Source organism: Saccopteryx leptura, chromosome 7 (assembly GCF_036850995.1).
Source record: "Saccopteryx leptura isolate mSacLep1 chromosome 7, mSacLep1_pri_phased_curated, whole genome shotgun sequence".
NCBI classification, from domain to species: domain Eukaryota; kingdom Metazoa; phylum Chordata; class Mammalia; order Chiroptera; family Emballonuridae; genus Saccopteryx; species Saccopteryx leptura.
Genome location: NC_089509.1, coordinates 55484013 through 55505572, shown reverse-complemented (window position 1 = coordinate 55505572; position 21560 = coordinate 55484013). Strand labels below are relative to the sequence as shown.

Here is a 21560-nt window from a genome sequence, read left to right as displayed (position 1 = left end):
AGGGAATGGAATTGTCATGATTGGGGCTAATTAAGTTTATTCTTTGGGGCTAGTGTTGGGATCAGACCCCTCAAAAGCACATTGCCAAAGAAAAAATGGTAGCCACCTGAACAAAATCTAGATGGAAGAAGGTGGGAGAAGGAGGGAAGAGATGTTGGGTAGGCAACAACATTCCACCATCATGATAGAATTCTATCACTGCCTGACCAGTGGTGATGCACTGGATAGAGTGCCGACCCAGGACACTGAGGTACCAAGTTTGAAACCCTGAGGACACTGGCTTGAGCATGGGCTGACGCCGCTTGAGCACAGGCTTACTAACTTGAGCATGGGGTCAGTGACTTGAGCATGGGTTCATCGACATGAGCCCATAGTTGCTGGCTTGAGCCCAAAGGTTGCTGCCTTGAAGCCCAAGGTCACTGACTTCAGCCCAAGGTGTCTGGCTTGAGCAAAGGGACACTGGATTAGTTTGAGCACCCTGGGTCAAGGCATGTATGAGAAGTAATCAATGAACAACTTAAAGTGACTCAACTATGAGCTGATGCTTCTCATCTGACTCCCCTCTTGTCTTTCTCTAGCTAAAAAAAAAAAAAAATTCTATCACAATTTTTGTTTCAACTGATAGTTATAGATAACATAATATTATATAAATATTTTTCATTCTTAAATCAAATAATATAAATTATGAATTCATTTCTTTGCTTTTTTTTTTTTTCTGAAGCTGGAAACGGGGAGAGACAGTCAGACAGACTCCTGCATGTGCCCGACCGGGATCCACCCGGCACGCCCACCAGGGGCAACGCTCTGCTTACCAGGGGGCGATGCTCTGCCCCTCCAGGGCGTCGCTCTGCCGCGACCAGAGCCACTCTAGCGCCTGGGGCAGAGGCCAAGGAGCCATCCCCAGCGCCCAGGCCATCCTTGCTCCAATGGAGCCCTGGCTGCGGGAGGGGAAGAGAGAGACAGAGAGGAAGGGGGGGATGGAGAAACAAATGGGCGCTTCTCCTATGTGCCCTGGCAGGGAATCGAACCCGGGTCCCCCGCACACCAGGCCGACGCTCCACCGCTGAGCCAACTGGCCAGGGCCTCTTTGCTTTTATAGTTCTTGTAATTGGTCTTCCTGTAGTTAATGACTGCAATATTTATTTTGCTTACATACTTTTCAATATTTAGCCTTAATTTTTTTCCATAAGATTTGTGAAACTGCTCTCAATAATTTCCCAAATGCTGAACATTTCAGATAATCTATTGTTTCCACTCATTTTTTCCTGGGAACTTTCCTCTTGGAGCCCTCAGATCATTCTGGACTGGTTGTTCTCTAGGTGCACTATCATCCTGCCACCATTTTTTGACTCAGTCCTAAAATAGATACCCTATGTTTTAGGATCCATAGTTTGTTGATTCATTTGCTTATTTTAGCTAAGGAAGAGAGTAAATTTGTTTAGCCATTGTGTATCTGCAAATGCTATTAGTCTACTCCAAAGCTTGACCTGGAATAAAATTATAGGTTAAAAACCTTTGAAGAGCCCTGGCCAGTTGGCTCAGTGGTAGAGCATCGGCCTGTTGTGCAGGAGTCCCGGGTTCGATTCCCAGCCAGGGTACACAGGAGAAGTGCCCATCTGCTTCTCCACCCCTCCCCCTCTCCTTCCTCTCTGTCTCTCTCTTCCCCTCCCACAGCCGAGGCTCCATTGGAGCAAAGTTGGCCCGGGCACTGAGTATGGCTCCATGGCCTCTGCCTCAGGCGCTAGAATGGCTCTGGTCACAACAGAGCAATGCTCCAAATGGGCAGAGCATCGCCCCCTGGTGGGCATGCTGGGTGGATCCCGGTCGGGCGCATGCAGGAGTCTGTCTGAATGCCTCCCTGTTTCCAACTTCAGAAAAATACAAGAAAAAAATTAAAACAAAAACAAAAACAAAACAAAACAAAAAACCTTTGAAGACTTCTGATCTTTTGTCTTCTACAATCCAGGGTCATTAATGAGATATTTAAGGCTATTTTTCCTTCTTTTTAAAAAATAGCTGAGAAGCATTCCAAATGTACCACAGTTTTTTTTTTAACCACTCATCTACTAATGGGCACTTGGGTTGCTTCCAAATCTTGACTACTGTAAATGCTGCTGCAGTGAACATAGGGCTGCATATATTCTTTTGAATCAGTGTTTCAGGTTTCTTGAGATATATTTCTAGAAGTGGAAACACTGGGTCATAAGGCAGTTTCATTTTTAATTTTTTGAGGAAACTCTTTCTGTTTTCCTCAGGGGCTGCACCAATCTATATATATTCTCCACAACAGTGCACGAGGGTTCCTTTTCCTCCACATCCTCACCAACACTTGTTGTCTGTTGATTTATTGATGACAAATGACAGATGTGAGGTGATATCTCATTGTAGTTTTTTTTGTTTGTTTGTGTTTTTTTTGTGTTTTTTTTTTACAGTGACAGTGAGAGACTCAGAGAGAGGGACAGATAGGGACAGACAGACAGGAACAGAGAGAGATGAGAAGCATCAATCATCAGTTTTTCGTTGCAGCTCCTTAGGTGTTCATTGATTGCTTTCTCATATGTGCCTTGACTGTGGGCTTTTGGCAGACTGAATAACCCCTTGCTCAAGCCAGCAACCTTGGGTCCAAGCTGGTGAGCTTTGCTCAAACCAGATGAGCCCGCACTCAAGCTGATGGCCTCAGGCTCTCGAACCTGGGTCCTTTTGCATCCCAGTTCGATGCTCTATCCACTGCGCTACCACCTGGTCAGGCTGTAGGTTTTTTTTTTAAAGATTTTTTTATTTATTCATTTTTAGAGAGGAGGGGAGTAGGAGCAGGAAGCATCAACTCCCATATGTGCCTTGACCAGGCAAACCCAGTGCTTTGAACCGGCGATCTCAGCGTTCCAGGTTGACGCTTTATCCACTGCGCCACCACAGGTCAGGCTCATTGTAGTTTTTAAAAACTGGCTGCAATTTCTTTGACACTCATTCCATCATGAGATGGGGTATATATATCCCCTTCTTTTGAATCTCAGCTGGATGTGACTCACTTAATAACTAATAAATGCAGCAGAAGTGATGCTATATAATCCCCGAGGCTAGGTCAGAAAGGTGATGTAGGCTCAGCTTTTGGAATCCTGATCCACCATGTAAGTTCCCCTAATGCCATGTTGTGAGAAAATCTAGGTCACACAAGATGCCATGTGTAGGTGCTCAGCCCCAGTTAGGTCCCAGCTGATAGGCAATATCACAGGCCAGACATATGAGTGAAGACATCTTCCAGATGATTCCAGCACACCCCCCAATTCCTGCCATAGAGTCAATCCCAGCTGTTGAGTCCTCCTATCTGAGACCTCAAATATCATGGAACAGTGACAAGTCATATTTATTGTGCTCTGTAGAAATTCTTGATCCACAGACTCCATGAGCATAATTACCAGTTTTAAGTTAGTAAGTTTTTTTTTGTTTTGTTTTTTTTTTGTTTGTTTTTTTTTTTTTTTACAGAGATATATAGAGAGAGTCAGAGAGAGGGATAGATAGGGACAGACAGACAGGAATGAAAAGAGATGAGAAGCATCAATCATCAGTTTTTCGTTGCGACACCTTAGTTGTTCATTGATTGCTTTCTCATATGTGCCTTGACCATGGGGCTATAGCAGACCGATTAACCCCTTGCTTGAGCCAGCGACCTTGGGTCCAAGCTGGTGAGCTCTGCTCAAACCAGATGAGCCAGTGCTCAAGCTGGAGACCTCAAGGTCTTGAACCTGGGTCCTCTGCATCCCAGTCCGATGCTCTATCCACTGTGCCACCACCTGGTCAGGCTTAAGCTAGTAAATTTGAAGTAATTTGCTACATGGCAGTAGTAACTAAAATTGAAGGGATAAAAGGGAGTATTAGATTTATCAGGTTTCAAGGGAAGAAATATGGGTTGTGACAATGACTATAAGCAGAACCAAAATTTCTAAACACACAGTTAGGCCATGAGTAAGCCTTCAATTAATTCACCCTAGGAATTCTCCTTTATCTGTATTATTTTAACAGACAACCACAAGGATGCAGAAGAACTAAATATGAATGTTCTCTTTTTCTGTACAGTCTCTCATGAGTGCCTTTAGCTTTCATGGAATATGGGTGCATAGCTTCCTTTCCTAGCATTCTTGGACATTTAAAACAAAGGTTGTAATACTGACATGAAGTGATACTAAGATGAGTAAATGGAACCATGCTAAACATCAAAAGGACTGACTTCATACAGAATTTGTGTGACTCCAAGCTGTACAATTCATTTATTTAATTTGCAAATAATACCACTTAATTCCTCATGTAGGTGAGTATGTAAGCCCTTGAGCACACTCAGTCTGTGTTCAGTGACCCAGCGTTTCCTGAGTTGCCAGCAAGCAGCAAATCTTGTAAGTCAGAATTTTCTTTTAAGTTCATTTCAGTTGAACCATCATCTTTCCTCACTGTTGCTCCTGATTCTGCTGTCTTTTTTTTTTTCTCTCAGAGACAGAGAGAGAGTCAGAGAGAGGAATAGACAGGGACAGACAGACAGGAACGGAGAGATGAGAAGCATCAATCATTAGTTTTTCGTTGCGCATTGTAACACCTTAATTGTTCATTGATTGCTTTTTCATACGTGCCTTGACTGCGGGCCTTCAGCAGACCGAGTAACCCCTGCTCGAGCCAGTGACCTTGGGCTCAAGCTGGTGAGCTTTTGCTCAAACCAGATGAGCCCTCGCTCAAGCTGGAGACCTCGGGGTCTCAAACCTGGGTATTCTGCATCCTAGTTCGACACTCTATCTAATGCGCCACCGCCCGGTCAGACGCTGTCTTTGTTTTTTGACTGTGAATATTTTTACCTCTTGCTTACATTGATGATACAAACCAAGCTTTAGACATCAACTAAGTTATTCTCCAAATATCTTTCTGGGGCTGTAGAGCTATATGGGTACACAAAATCTTTTGATGTTGATGGAGGAGGAGAGGAAACCAACTTATCACTTCACTCCATTGTTTTACTCTCATAGACACAGAGTTGCTTTCTGTTTCCAGTAAGTTCTTTGAGAAATTCCTGTTTTCTAGGACTCTCTCCTATTTTATGCATGTATTGTACTGAAAGTAAATAAGAATCACAATTGGTCAACATTTAATAATATGTTGACCAACAATAATAAGGTGACCAACTTTTTTATAATGAAAAGGAGGACAAAAATAAATTGAAGAAAACAATATCATAAATAAATGAAACATTTTATTCATTGCAACAGTAATACACTATAATATGATAAGTGCATAATAAAAACATTTGTAATATTTTATATTGTAATTATGCTTACATGCTTATTAATTTTTAATAATTGTAAGAAAAAAGTATTCATTTAGATAACATTATCTAAATGAGTACTTTTCCATTGAATGAATATTTTTTGTCAACGTATCCTCTTGTAACAATATATTGGAAATATCTGAACAAGAAATATCCTTCATATTGAATTTTACGGCAAGTGCTGCAGCTAGAGTATCAACATTCAATCTTGATTTCTCACTTGTCCAAAAATCATTAGCAATTGAAAAAACTCTTTCAACTGCTGCATTAGTTTCAGGGCAGCACAATGTAAATTGAACAAGAATAAATAAATTTTCACATAGAATATGTTCATTTTTCAAATGGCTGAATATTTCCACCCATCTTTTATCAATTTTGACATATACATTTTGCCATTGTATTAATTTTTCAGAATTTAAATATACGTTGTCTTCTAATTTCTTCAAAGAGACAATTGTCATCTATTCTGATGTCTGGCATTTCTTTAGATAAAAACTCAAGACAGGCCTCACCTGTGGTGGCGCAGTGGATAAAGCGTCGGCCTGGAATGCTGAGGTTGCCGGTTCAAAATCCTGGGCTTACCTGGTCAAGGCACATATGGGAGTTGATGCTTCCTGCTCCTCCTCCTGTTCTCTCTCTATCTCTCCTCTCTCTCTAATAAAAATGAATAAATAAAATCTAAAAAAGTAAATAAATAAAAAATTAAAAAAAAACATCTCAAGACAAGGTTCAATATCTGTCCAATATACTTGTGAAGTAAAATGGAAGTAAAAAAACACCATTGAAAACTGTTATTTCTTGTGATGTTTGTTTCAGACCATTCTTTGATATATTGAAAACATGTCTGGTAAAAATTCTGCACATCTTTGATAAACTTTTCTGTTATGCCTGGATTTGGTTTCTCTAAGTCTGACAATAAATATTCTTTTTATAATTAAAGAAAGAAATTTTTCTTCAAAATGAGATTTATATTGAAGGATAAAGTCATTTAAAATAAGACTAACGCCTGACCAGGCGGTGGCGCAGTGGATACAGCATTGGACCGGGATGCAGAAGGACCCAGGTTCAAGACCCCGAGGTTGCTGGCTTGAGCGTGAGTTCATCTGGCTTGAGCAAAAAGCTCACCAGCTTGGACCCAAGGTCTATGGCTAGAGTGAGGGGTTGCTTGGTCTGCTGAAGGCCCATGGTCAAGGCACATATGAGAAAGCAATCAATGAACAACTAAGGTGTTGCAATGGAAAACTAATGATTGATGCTTCTCATCTCTCCCTGTTCCTGTCTGTCTATCCCTCTCTCTGACTCTGACTCTGTAAAAAAAAAAAAAAAAAAGACTAACTTTCGTAGCTGAAATGTGTTCACCTTCAATCTTTTGAATCGTTTTGTGAAAAATTGATGCTTGGTTATGTACAAAATACATTAATATCTCAGATATTTTATTGTCAAAAAGTGATTCCAGGATTTTAGGACATTTGTATAAACTTATAAAATATGAATGGAGAGGTTCAAATAATTGTAGAACATGCTCTAAAGAAGGTATTAAAGCAAGTCATCTAACTTTTGAATATTAAAAGTTTTTTGTATTCAACATTTGCTTCTTCACAAAATTGTTTTAAAGTAGCAACATGAACCATAAAATGACTAAAATGCAAATAAATTGTAGTTATTATTACTTCTACATCAATTGGCATGTCACATGATGCTGTGTTGATTGCATTTGACAAAATATGTGCATTACAGCCTATTTCCAGTATTTTCTTTTGGATTAACTCATGTAATTTTACATACATATTATTCACCCCTTTGCATCTTCGCCCACCAAAATTTGTATTTGTATTATCAGCCATTAGTGCAACAACTTTTGATTTCAAATTGTTATCATTTATTAATCTGTATAGATGGTTTGACAAAATTTCAGCAGTTTCACTCTCAATGGATTCTAAACTTAAATTTTTTACTTGAATGCCCTTGGTAACATTAAAATATCTTACTATTGAATACAACTTAATTTCATTATGATTTGATGCATCAGATAAAATCATTACAAATGCTTCAGTTTCCAAGGCCTCTGTAAGTATTTTGTCACAGTCGCTTTTAAATACTGATTTCAAAATAGCCTCGCATTTTGTCCTGGCACATGAAAATTTTGCATTGTGAAACTTTTTCAATAATTTAGTTGTACAATCCATACTATGAAAACTTTGATTGTGAATTATGGTATGAAATGCAAATGTTCCCTTCATTGCAACCAACTGTTTTTCATCTTCAGAATAATTTGAAGTTTTAAAAAAACTTGTTACTTTACAACTGGAAGCTGATGCATCTGATGATTTCTTGTTTGCTGGTGGTCAAGTGTTTCATTATCGCTGCTCTGCCCCTAAATGCAATACAAAATTCTCCGCTGCTAATATTGCAGAAAACAATGGTATCTTTCTTTGATATGAGGAATGGAAATTCCTTTTTCAATTTATCTTTGAAATGGCATTTTCTCTTTTTTGATTTTTCCATCCCTTAAATGAAATTTATTTTATTTTATTTTATTTTTGACAGAGAGAGAGAGTCAGAGAGAGGGATAAATAGGGACAGACAGATAAGAAAGGAGAGAGATGAGAAGCATAAATTTTTTACTGCGGCACCTTAGTTATGCATTGATTGCTTTCTCATATGTGCCTTGACTGGGGGACTACAGCAGACTGATTAACCCCTTGCTCAAGCCAGCGACCTTGGGTCCAAGCTGGTGAGGTTTTTGCTCAAGCCAGATGAGCCTACGCTCAAGCTGGCGACATTGGGGTCTTAAACCTGGGTCCTCCACATCCCAGTCTGACACTCTATCCACTGTGCCACCACCTGGTCAGGCCCTTAAATAAAATTTAAAGTTAAAAATAAAATATAGAGCTACACGAACAATGCAAGCACATTAGGAACTGAAAACGTTACATCATGGTAGGCAAATTTTCCGGAAGCTAAATTAACAAAACTAAATATCAAACAAAACCACTAATTTGGAGTGATATTTGAGTGCATTTATCATTTTCTAATAAAAAACGTGTTTTATGCAAGTATTTAATCAAAATTTGTTATTAATAAGTATGGTTTAAGGTTAGATTTCCACTTTAAAACTCAAATTTTGGGAAAATACTTGTAAATAAAATTATATGTATTTGGAAATTATTAAATAGATAATGAATTAATAAAATGTGAATTGTGCTTACCTGTCTATGATTGAATATTCACAGAGAAAGAAATAATCGTGAGTCTACAATGTTATATGTGCTGTGTCATGTTTCAGTAAGAAGTACACAAAGCCATTTGCGTGCTCAGTATATATATATATTTATTTTTTTTTTTCATTTTTCTGAAGCTGGAAACAGGGAGAGACAGTCAGACAGACTCCCGCATGCACCCGACCAGGATCCACCCGGCACGCCCACCAGGGGTGATGCTCTGCCCACCAGGGGGCGATGCTCTGCCCATCCTGGGCGTCGCCATGTTGCGACCAGAGCCACTCTAGCACCTGAGGCAGAGGCCACAGAGCCATCCCCAGCGCCCGGGCCATCTTTGCTCCAATGGAGCCTTGGCTGCGGGAGGGGAAGGGAGAGACAGAGAGGAAAGCGTGGCGGAGGGGTGGAGAAGCAAATGAGCGCTTCTCCTGTGTGCCCTGGCCGGGAATCGAACCCGGGTCCTCCGCACGCTAGGCCGACGCTCTACCGCTGAGCCAACCGGCCAGGGCGCGTGCTCAGTATATTGAGCGCTCTCTCAAGGTCTCCTGTGCCGAGTGCATGTGTCTCATAATCGTGTCTTGCTGCACTGTGCTGATCCTTGACGAATGAATCGTCATGTCAAATACAAATACGGCACGTCACACACAATGGATTGACTCTGCATCAATCAAATACGGACATTTACAGATTAGTCTTCCAATATCAAAAAGGAGGACATGTAAGAGGACACTTTTCAAGAGAGAATGGAACTTACAAAAGGACTGTCCCCCCTAAAGGAGGAGAATTGGTCACCTTAATAATAACATAGGTGAATTAAAATGTAACTTCATATTTTTTTCTTTATAATTGAACTTAACTTTTCATGAGTCCTTGTTTCCTTTCATAGTAGAAAAGGATCTATAATGGAAGTTTAAATTGAGATCCTAAGATGACAAATGTCAGGTGGCAGACTGGATTCTGAGATCACTCAGTAGGATCTGTAAACTTCTGAGGGAAGTTTCTAAACCTTTTTCCTATCAAAGTTCTAAAGGGTAGGGTTGGAAATAGGAGGAATTACATAGAGGACGTCTTTGAAGAGAGTTCTGTTGTGACCTCTCCCTGTCTCTTTTTCTCTCATCTTAAGCCTAGCGAGAAAGGCTGGAAGCCAGAGGATGGTGGTGTGGACTAATATCTGACTTTGGACTGAAAAATATAAAAGGCAGGAATGAGGATTATCCAGTTGACCCAAGGTGGGAGCAAAGGATGCTCCTAGAACAGATGTGATCACTGGGAGAAAGAACAAGCCTGGGGCTCTTTTTCATCTTGTCCAAGCCTGGACTGAGTGATGGGAACCCAAGAAAGACAATGACTATAAAATGCTGAGCTGGAACAGCTGGCAGGAAAATGTATGCAGGACTAGAAACTAAATTGAATGTTTGTAATGAGGATTTCCGAAGGGATCACAAGAGAGATCATGTTACAGAACCAGCTTTAAACATCTGTCAGACTAAAACCAGAAATATCGGAGTTCATGCTGCCTGTCACCAATTCAATCAAATAAATAGAGACAGAGACTGAATCCTTACGGGTGCTTCAATTCAGATGGCTGGCAATCTGGGGAGATGGGGCATATTCTCAAATCATCTCAACCCTCCATCCCCAGCCAAACTTTTTATAAGGGGAAGAAAAAAGTGGGTAAAGATTTTTGGATTTCAACGGAGAGGTAATCAGATCAGAGTCAAAGTTAATTGGATCATAGTCAGTGGGCATTTTGTTTTTGGAGTGCAAAGGCTTTGCTTGTAGTCCCCTGGGGCAACAAGGTGGATCTCTGGAAGATCTCATTAAGTGATGTAGGCCTGTTCAAGTGTCCCACTTCCTGGAATGAAGCTTTTACTTACACTAACCATTATGCCCACTGATCATAACCAAAGCCACCATTACTCAAACTAAAATTTTAACTCTTGAGTTCTCCCATCAAGATCAGAGGTTAAGGACCATTTTATGACATTATGATTAATAGCTTTTCTTTTCTCTCTGCTTCCTTTTCCCTTCTTCTTTCTTCTTGCTTTGACTCTTGAGCAGTCAGAAAACAAAGCTAGCAAGATAGCAAGGTAGGGGTAGAGGCCTAGGGTGGTTGACCTACTTACAAAGACCCTAGTTGAAAAAGGGGAGAACATTGTATGTAATGATCATAATTATTTCAATTATGTTGTCAGGAGCTCCTTTATTATTCAGGTCCACAGATCCTACTCTTGTGGTGAAAAAAAAAGAGTAAAAGTTAGGTACAGAAGAGCAATGTCCTAAATATACTGTTTTGGGTTGTAGTTCAAGTAACATGGAATAAAATGGTTCACTCAGAATTCTGGAACTAGTTATGTGTGCCGTTAGACACATAATAGTATTTACTGCTATTGTTGAACATGTAGTAGCATTTTAATGGTATGAAACCGGAAAAGTCTTACTGGCCATGCTCCTTGAAAGGTCTTTGATAATTTGCATCGTTCTTTCAGACTATTTACTTGGGCAATAGTTAAATATCTACTAATTCCTTAATCTCAGCTTGGTGTAAATATAGAACATTTTGTGTTTCAGTGAAAAACTATACAGGCCTTGACCAGTTGGCTCAATGAATAAAGCGTCTGCTCGGTGTTTGGACGTCCTGGGTCAGGGCACACAAGAGAAGCGACCATCTGCTTCTCTTCCCCTTCGACTCCCTCTTCTCTCACTCTTTCCCTCTCACAGCCAGTGGCTCCACTGGTTCAAGCATCAGCCCTGGGTGCTAAGGATGGCTCAGTTGGTTGGAGCTTCAACCTCAGGCACTGAAGATAGTTTGGTTGATTCAAGCATTGGCCCTAGATGGGAGTTGCTGAGTGGATCCCTGTTAGGGCTCAAGTGGAAGTCTGTCTCTCTGCCTCCCCACTTCTTATTTAAGAAAAATAAAAATAATAAAAAAGAAACAAAACAAAACAAAATACTATACAGTATCTAGGGGACACCTTCCATGGTATCTTATTCTGATTCTATGGGAGCTATTATATAATTCTGTTAATTGTAGATATAACTGATGAAAATGTAAAACAATTCTTGTCTATAGACATGTAAATTCTTAATTGACTACCCTCCCCCAGTGTGGAGAAACTAGTTAGCCTCTATTTGTGCATTCAACACTTTTTTTCAACATTTTTTTTTTTTTTTTTTTTTTTACAGAGACAGAGAGAGAGTCAGAGAGAGGGATAGACAGGGACAGACAGACAGGAATGAAGAGATAAGTATCAATCAGTTTTTCGTTGCGCATTGTGACACCTTAGTTGTTCATTGACTGCTTTCTCATATGTGCCTTGACTGTGAGTCTTCAGCAGACTGAGTAACCCCTTGCTCGAGCCAGCAACCTTGGGTCCAAGCTGGTGAGCTTTTGCTCAAACCAGATGAACCTGCGCTCAAGTTGGCGCGGGGTCTCGAACCTGGGTCCTCGGCATTCCAGTCTGATGCTCTATCCACTGCGCCACTGCCTGGTCAGGCTCAACATTTCTTAATACCATGTAAATTTGTGTTTTTTTATTTCTCCTTTGACTTGGTGGTAACAACCCATCAGTTTTCTCACTGAATTAAATAATATATTTAACATGTGTTCATTTTTATATCTGTATGAGAGTCATGATCTTACCTTTTTGGAAAATTATCTTTTAACCATATATTGTCAAAATACTAGTGTCTAGCAATCCATGTGTTGCTAAAAAAATGACTTGATTATTTAGCTGTGATTATTTTAGCAGAAGTTTTATATGGAGCTACGAGTTTTTAGTAAAAGTTTCTCAGTCATTTTTCTTGGGAAATCAGTGGATTTGGTGATTAAGCTGTGCAGCCTGTTATTTATGGGCAACAGATGCAAGAAAAATGCAAGGGAAGCCTGACCAGGTGGTGGCGCAATGGATAGAGCGTTGGACTGGGATGTGGAAGGACTCAGGTTCGAGATCCTGAGGTTGCCAGCTTGAGCGCAGGCTCATCTGGTTTGAGCAAAAGCTCACCAGCTTGGACCCAGGGTCGCTGGCTCCAGCAAGGGGTTACTCAGTCTGCTGAAGGCCCGCGGTCAAGGCACATATGAGAAAGTAATCAATGAACAACTAAGAAGTCGCAACGTGCAACGAAAAACTAATGATTGATGCTTCTCATCTCTCTGTTCCTGTCTGTCTGTCCCTATCTATCCCTCTCTCTGACTCTCTCTCTGTCTCTGTAAAAAAAAAAAGAAAAAAAAAAGCAAGGCAAGTGCAGATCTAAGGCAAGAGAATTCCCATGACTAGAAAAGCAGTGCGAGATCCCTCAGCAACCCCTCTGCTCACCTCCCACTACTGAGTGTAGGAACACCAAAGAACCAAACACTGACCTCAGATTGTAACAGGCCAGGCCACCAGTACTCCCTGTGCTCGGGCGTCCGGAGTGCGTTCCTTTCAGATGGCATCAGCAGAGACCATCCCTGTTAGAGACTTAGGAAGATGGGAAAACCAATTTCTATATTTAACTACAGGCAGGTTCTGTAGGTTTGTTCTTAAGTTAAATTTGTATGTAAGTTGGAACAGGTACATTTGCCTATTAAATGCAACTTAGACATATGTTTGTCTTAAATAGTATTTATTTTTGCCTTTTTGTGCATATAAATACTTAAACATTTTAAAATACAACCTTAAACAATCTTGGATGATACAGAAGATGATGGACTTGTTGGAGAGGATGGAACTGGTGTTGAGAGTTAGGGTTTGATTCTGCTGCTGGAGTCAGATTCTTTTTTTTTATTTTTTTTACAGGGACAGAGAGAGAGTCAGATAGAGGGATAGATAGGGACAGACAGACAGAAACGGAGAGAGATGACAGACAGGAAGCATCAATCATCAGTTTTTTATTGCGACACCGTAGTTGTTCATTGATTGCTTTCTCATATGTGCCATGACCGTGGGCCTTCAGCAGACTGAGTAACCCTCCACTCAAGCCAGTGACCTTGGGTCCATGCTAGTGAGCTTTTTGCTCAAGCTGGCAACCCTGGGGTCTCGAACCTGGGTCCTTTCGCATCCCAGTCAGACGCTCTATCCACTGCACCACCGCCTGGTCAGGCTGGAGTCAGATTCTTGAAGTAGGCATCAGGGGGGTTTGTACAGAGCTTTACTTTTTCTTATCATAGATGGCCTTGTAGGATCTCAGGCCTTTGGTAACTGTATACGGTAAACTTCAGTGAGCCTCTCTGTATTAGGATCTTGCTTCTCTAACTTTGCCATTTTTGCTTATATGAGATGAAAAGTTTGAGCTAACTTTTTTCTAGAAAACTGTTCATTTATTTGTGGTGAGAGAGAGTGAGAGAGTGAGAAAGAGTAAGAGAAAGAGAGAGAGACAGACAGACAGAAAGAGAGATAAGAAGAATCAACTTGTAGTTGCAGCACTTTAGTTGTTCATTGATTGCTTTCTCATACATACCTTGACCGGGGAGCTCCAGTTGAGACAGTGACCCCTTGCTCAAGAGAGTGACCTTGGGCTTCAAGCCAACGACCATACTTGAAGGTAGTGGGTCATATCTACGATCCCACGCTCAAGCCAATGACCCTGTGCTCAAGCTGGTGAGCCCACCCTCAAGCTGGATGAGCCTACACTCAAGCCAGTGACCTCGGGGTTTCAAATGTGAGTCCTCAGCATCCCAGGTCGAGGCTCTATCCTTTGTGCCACCTCCTGGTCAGGCTGTAGAAAACTTTTTCGGTTCTGGAGTTTCTAGTTCCATGTTTTCTCCCTTAAAGGTTTTCATTTGCTGCTCTAATTCCATAAGGTCTTCATTGGTTAGTTGTTTGCCATGGGAGACGAGTAACTATGAAATCATTTTCACTGATGTCCAACTGCAGTTGATCACCTATAGCCCTTATGACACTCTATTTGTAAGTACAAGTTGTATGTAAGTCAGATGTTTGTAACTCAGGGACTTACTGTAGAAGACTTCTGATGTTTTTTGATGGTGAATTGAAAAGAATCAGAGTGGCTTTTTCCACCTGCTTGTTTGGGCTGTGAGCTCCCGACTCCTGCTAAGCCAGGCTGCTGTTGTCTCTAGCCACCCTCGTGATCATCTACTGGGACCTCGTCAACCAGGATGACGTTTTTTGACATCTACGAGATCTGGAAGATAGCTTACAGGCTGTGCCTGGAGGTGGAGGGGAAGATGATCAGTAAGGCAGAGGGTAACATTGATGACTCTCTCGTTGGTAGAAATGCTTTTGTTGAAGGCTACGAGGGCAAAGGTATCAAGAGCACAAAAGTCACTGGCATTGATATTGTCATGAACCATCATTTTCACAAAAGAAGCCTAAAGAAAGGACATCAAAGATTACATGAAATCAATCAAAGGGAAAATTAAAGAACAGAGACCAGAAAGATTATAACCTTTTATGACAGGGGCTGCAGATTAAGCACATACTTGCTAAATTTGAAAACTACCAGTTTTTTATTGGAAAAAACATGAATTCAGATGGAATGGTTGCTCTGCTGGACTACTGTGAGGATAGTGTGACCTCATGTATGATTTTCTTTAAGGGTGGTATAGAAACAGAAAAATGTTAATAAATTTGGCAATTTGGCTCTATCACCTGTCATAATAATTGGCTGCTGCTTCTCATCCGCACACCAGGACAATGTGACTGATGTTATCCTGAGCTCTTCATCTTATTTTGACTTTGATTTATTTGGAGCGAGGCATTGTTTTCCAAGAAAAACATGTCATATAGGTTGTCTAAAAACAAAATGCATTTAAACCTAAAAAGAAGAAAAGAATCAGAGTGTTTCCATAGCATAAAAATCTTCTCTAATGACACAATATTATTGTAGCAGCAAGTCATGAAAAGACCTAATACAGGATGACATCCATGACCTTGTCAACATTGATGGGAACTTGTGTGGAAACCAACTTTAGTCCTCTTTTGAAGTCTGAAGTTTTGAGTAGACTCTAGCTGTTCTCTAGGGCCCTGACACTGATTAGTTCTGATCTCTACCCTGTAAGATTCTCTTAGCAATTTGGCTGTCGTACAAGTGCTGCCAGAAGCATGTACTACCATTTCTCACAAACACAGTATAGTAGAGTACCTTTCCAGTTTCTGATACAGAAGAAAACAATGTCAACTAAAGAGAAATACAGTTACTTATTGCAGTACAAATGTACTTTAACGGAATATGTTCTTCCCATCTACCTGATCTCACTGAATCATTCTGCGTCAGACAAACTCCACTTTGAGACTTGGTCAGTCCCCAGACAGGAAGGGAGAAAGTGTTGTGAATGACCCTGAAGGCTAACTAGAGCAAAGATATCAAATGGCCTTGGCACATTTCTTTTGACATTTTCTTAGGGATTGGAACAGAGCTACCCCCATCTACCTTTGATAATAGTTAACTAATTGTTGCACCGTTGTCTCATATGAGACATATTCACATTTATTAAAAAAAATTTTTTGTTTCATTGGCTACTTCTTGTGTGTTTCTTGTCCAGGGATCAAGCCCACAATCTTGGTGAATCAGGATGACACTCTGACCAATTGAGCTACCTGGCTAAGGGCACATTTAATTAATATTTATTTATTTATTTAGAGAAAGGAAGGGGAGAGAGAGAGAGAAACATTGATTTGTTGTTCCACTTTGTTGTGCATTCATTGGTTAATTCTTGTATGTGCTCTGACTGGGGATTGGATCCACGACCTTGGCATATCAAGATGACACTCTGACCAACTGAGCTACCCAGACAGGGTGGGCACATTTTATTTTTTAATCTAGGAGTTGAAGGCTCTTTGCAAGAGCCCTGTACCTTCCTTCTACTATTGGTCTGAATTTTGACAAATTGATTTATAAATTTGCATAATTGGGATCATAGCTAAAGCTCCAACTTTGAAGATAGCTTTATTCAATAGAACATGAGACCTGCAGGAGTTTGTTTTCAATCAGGACTTTAAATCTACACCTATAGAAAACATATGGCATCATTCCCTTTGTACAAGATCTACAAGGCTTATTTTCAGGAAATCATAGTTAATTTATGCTTTCTAAAGATTTTTCCAAATGCCTATAACAACATGATTATGGGTTGTTTTCCATTTCTGTGAACTTGAAAAACTAGAGTGAATTCATTAAAATTGCATGTGAATTATTGGCCTTTCTGATGCTTGATATTGCAGCCAAGGCTCCATTGGAGCAAAGTTGGCCCTGGCACTGAGGATGGCTCTGTGGCCTCTGCCTCAGGCGCTAGAATGGCTCTGGTTGTAATAGAGCGATGCCCCAGATGGGCAGAGCATCGCCCCCTGGTGGGCATGCCGGGTGGATCCCGGTCGGGCACATGCGGGAATCTGTCTGACTGCCTCCCTGTTTCCAACTTCAGAAAAATACAAAAAATAAAAAGGGTGGTGATGGTGGGGGAACCCATCCCATTCTGATCCCTGTATAGCTATAGAAATTAAAATGATTTTTGCTTTTTTTATACTCAGAGGTGTTTTCAACTCACATGACTATTTTGTATTTAAAAGACAAGCCTAGCCTGACCAGGTGGTGGCGCAGTGGATAGAGCATCGGACTGGGATGTGGAGGACCCAGGTTCAAGACCCCAAGGTCACCAGCTTGAGCATGGGCTCATCTGGTTTGAGCAAGGCTCACCAGATTGAACCCAAGGTCACTGGTGTGAGCAAGGGGTCACTCAGTCTGCTGTAGTCCCTGGTCAAGGCACATATGAGAAAGCAATCAATTAACAACTAAGGAACTGCAATGAAGAATTGATGTTTCTCCTCTCTCCCTTCTGGTCTGTCTGTCCTTATCTTTCCCTCTCTCTGACTCTCTCTGTCTCTCTCACAAGAAAAAAAAAAAAGACAAGCCTAAATGTGTTTTTTTTCTTTATTATTATCATTATTTTTTAGACAAATTCTTTTAAACATTTAAAAAAAATTTTTATTTATATATTCATTTTAGAGAAGAGAGAGAGAGAGAAGGGGGGAGGAGCAGGAAGCATCAACTCCCATATGTTCCTTGACCAGGCAAGCCTAGGATTTCAAACCGGCGACCTCAGCGTTCCAGGTCGATGCTTGATCCACTGCGCCACCACGGGTCAGGCGATCATTATTTTTATTTTTTAATGTTTATTTTATTCATTTTAGAGTAACTGAAAGGCAAGAAGTGGTGTGGGGAGAGAGAGAGAGAAAGAAAGAGAGGGAGATAAGAACATTAATCTGTTCCTGTATGTGCCCTGACTGGGATCAAATTCTGTGCTTTGGCTTTTTTTTTTTTTTTTTTTTTTTTTTACAGGGACAGAGAGAGAGTCAGAGAGGGATAGGTAGGGACAGACAGACAGGAATGGAGAGAGATGAGAAGCATCAATTATCAGTTTTTCATTGCGAGACCTTAGTTGTTCATTGATTGCTTTCTCATATGTGCCTTGACCAGGGGCTTACAGCAGTGTGAGTAACCCCTTGCTCGAGCCAGCGACCTTGGGTCCAAGCTGGTTAGCTATTGCTCAAACCAGATGAGCCCACTTTCAAGCTGGCGACCTCAGGGTCTCGAACCTGGGTCCTCTGCATCCCAGTCTGACGCTCTATCCACTGCGCCACCACCTGGTCAGGCAAATTCTGTGCTTTGGAATAATGCTCTAACTACCCAAACTATCAGGCCAGGGCTCTGTTGTTTTATTTTTTAAGTGGTGAATCACAATTATCCATTCAAATGAAATACAGTATTTTTGAAGGTAGTAAAAAATCTATTAGTTCCTTAAGTCATCATTCTAGGGAGATAATAAGGTGCTGCATGTACTAAGTCATGCTCAGATGTAAATATTGCTGGAACCTCAGGAACATCAGCTGGCATGAAAGAGGAGAAAGCTGGGATTGAGTTGAGAGAGAAATGGAACTGTATAGACGGGAAGGCCATGCAATACAATGCCGTGAGCCTAAAAGGTGTCATAGCATGAGCTTGTCAGGCCATTAGTGAACCAGGGTACATACATGTAAAGAAGAAGGATTCCTGCCCTGGCTGGTTGGCTCAGCGGTAGAGCATCGGCCTGGCGTGCGGGGGACCCGGGTTCGATTCCCGGCCAGGGCACATAGGAGAAGCGCCCATTTGCTTCTCCACTCCCCCCTCCTTCCTCTCTGTCTCTCTCTTCCCCTCCCGCTCCATTGGAGCAAAGATGGCCCGGGCGCTGGGGATGGCTCCTTGGCCTCTGCCCCAGGCACTAGAGTGGCTCTGGTCACGGCAGAGCTACGCCCCGGGGGGGCAGAGCATCGCCCCCTGGTGGACAGAGCATCGCCCCTGGTGGGCGTGCCGGGTGGATCCCGGTCGGGCGCATGCGGGAGTCTGTCTGACTGTCTCTCCCCGTTTCCAGCTTCAGAAAATTAAAAAAAAAAAAAAAAGAATGATTCCATGGGCTCCAATATATCTTCCACTTAGTAGGTAAGTCTTGAAGCAGGATAATGTAGTATATGCCAGTCCAGTGGTTACTGGCAGGACCCTAGCAATGGTTAAGACTCAGGACCCAGAATTTAGGGGTAGATTAGACAGCAACCAGGCAGGGAGTCAAGATGTAAAATGTTTTAGAAAAAGCATGTGATTTGGAGCCAGACTGAAATGGTTATCAAGGCATTTCCTTATTCTAGCTGTGTGACTTTAGTAAGTTACTTAATCTCTTTGAGCCTCAATTTTTTTTTTATTTTTTTTTTACAGAGACAGAGAGAGGGATAGGTAGGGACAGACAGACAGGAACAGAGAGCGATGAGAAGCATCAATCATCAGTTTTTTGTTGCGACACCTTAGTTGTTCATTGATTGCTTTCTCATATGTGCCTTGACTGCGGGCCTTCAGTAGACCGAGTTACCCCTTGCTCGAGCCAGCGACCTTGGGTCCAAGTTGGCAAGCTTTTGCTCAAACCAGATGAGCCTGTGCTCAAGCTGGCGACCTCGGGGTCTCGAACCTGGGTCCTCTGAATCCCAGTCCGACGCTCTATCCACTGCGCCACCACCTGGTCAGGCGAGCCTCAATTTTCATAACAATAAAATGGAATAATAATTGCTATATAGGTTGTTGTAAGGATTGGAAATGCTATATGTAAAATACCCAACACAGTAGCAGGCCCATACTCTGGCATCTGTTCTTCAACTGGTTAAGACATCAGTTCTAGTAGAGGATTAGTGCTCCAAACAGGTGAGCCAAGGGCGATGCTCCATATTTTCATTTTTTCTTTCTTTTCTTTTTTGATGTTCAGTCTTAAAGACTCAGAGTCCTTGATCAGGGAGAGGTCAGGTAGGAAAGGCTATGACCTGGCTATATGACTCATCCTGAGCAAGCAGTACACCTTGTGTACAGTCTGAAGACCCTGGGGCTGCTGCTGGGGAATGGCTTGGAGTGAGCCTAAGACTGAAGCCAGCCCCTGTAGGGGTCAGAGGGCAAAAAATGCAACCAGGGAAGGCAGAGAATATCAGTGCTTTTTGTTGGTAAAACTTACCTGTGGACTAGCAGAGTGGTCTTTGTTTTTTTTTCTAAAGATACAAGATCTTTTGGACTGGTACAATACTAAATTCTCAAGTTAAGAGTGTGTGTGTGTGTGTGTGTGTGTGTGTGTGTGTGTGTGTTGTAATTTTACTGTTGTGGGAGGGGAAGACATTAGCAATGATGGGTGGTGTTTGCAGAATCCTTTTACTGACCTATATTATTGTATACTATCCTTGTGACAAGTGTGAATCTTATATTTTTCTCTTAACATAAGGCAAAATAAGGTACAGAGTGACCAAGTGACTTTTTCCATATCACAGTTGGGGCTAGAATCCAGGTAGCATTTCTTCTAGACTAGAGCTTTTCCCATTGTAATAGATTTAAAAGTTAAATATATTGAAGGGATTTTTAGTGCTGGTGCTAAGACATTTCTCTTTTGTAACTTGTGGGATTTCTTTTTTAGCCATATATAACAATAACACTATATGGGTACCTTTTAATAGTATCGCAATTTAGATCCTATTTAGAGTAAAATTTATGGGAAATCTTATGGCAGAATTTAAATTCTCAGTCCCAAGGAAACCTTGTCTGACAGTGTACTTTTGGAGGCTACTAATAGCTCAGTGAGGAGAACAGGATGGTTCTAGATTTGGCAGTAATCAGCTCTAAGGCTTTCAGTAAGTCTCCCAAACTTCAAGATCCGGGACTGTCCTTCTAGCCTTAGTGTCCTAAGTGACCCTGGAAGCTTCTTTCAACTCTTAATAATAATAATACTGTACTTTAAGCACTGTGTTTTACGGACAATATCCTTTGTAGGTATAATCACCCTTCTTTGATAGAAGAGGACTCTAAAGCTGAAAGAGATGAAGAGGCATGCCGAGGACATAGCAGCCATAAATGGAAGAGCAGTTTTTAGCGCAGGGTTGGGATCCTCAAAGTCCTTGTTTGTTCCACTGAACCCGGTCATCAACAAATTAATTTATATACATATTAAGACTTGGTGGTGGTGGTGCAATAAACTCTTCTTTTATTCCGTATAAGAAAAAAAGTTTAGAGAATCCTGGATTTCAATCTAATTTTAATTTTTGATAAATATAAAACAATTGTGCCTGACCAGTGATGGCACAGTGGATAAAGCATTGATCTTGAACTCTGAGGTTGCAGGATCAAAACCCTGGGCTTGCCCGGTCAAGGCACATATAGGAGTTGAAGCATTCTAATCCTCCTCCAACCCTTTCACTTTTTCTCTAAAGTAAATAAAAAATAAGTAAATAAATAAATAAAATAAACCTTATCATAAAACTTCTAAAGTGCTCATATAAGAGATTGTGGCCTGACCAGGCGGTGGCGCAGTAGATAGAGCGTTGGACTGGGATGCGGAAGGACCCAGGTTCAAGAACCTGAGGTCGCCAGCTTGAGCGCGGGCTCAGCTCATTTGAGCAAAAGCTCACCAGCTTGGACCCAAGGTCGCTGGCTTGAGCAAGGGGTTACTCGGTCTGCTGAAGGCCCGCGGTCAAGGCACATATGAGAGAGCAATCAATGAACAACTAAGGTGTTGCAACGAAAAACTGATGATTGATGCTTCTAAT

General features: G+C 41.3%; 1 non-coding gene and 1 pseudogene across 1 annotated transcript; both read left to right on the top strand.

The window, feature by feature from the left end:
- Positions 1-1522: 1522 nt before the first annotated feature.
- Positions 1523-1598, top strand: TRNAN-GUU (transfer RNA asparagine (anticodon GUU)). The gene has a single exon. It is a non-coding gene; the product is annotated as a tRNA-Asn (tRNA).
- A 13091-nt stretch (positions 1599-14689) lies between these two features.
- Positions 14690-15087, top strand: LOC136378751 (translationally-controlled tumor protein-like; annotated as a pseudogene).
- Positions 15088-21560: the final 6473 nt, after the last annotated feature.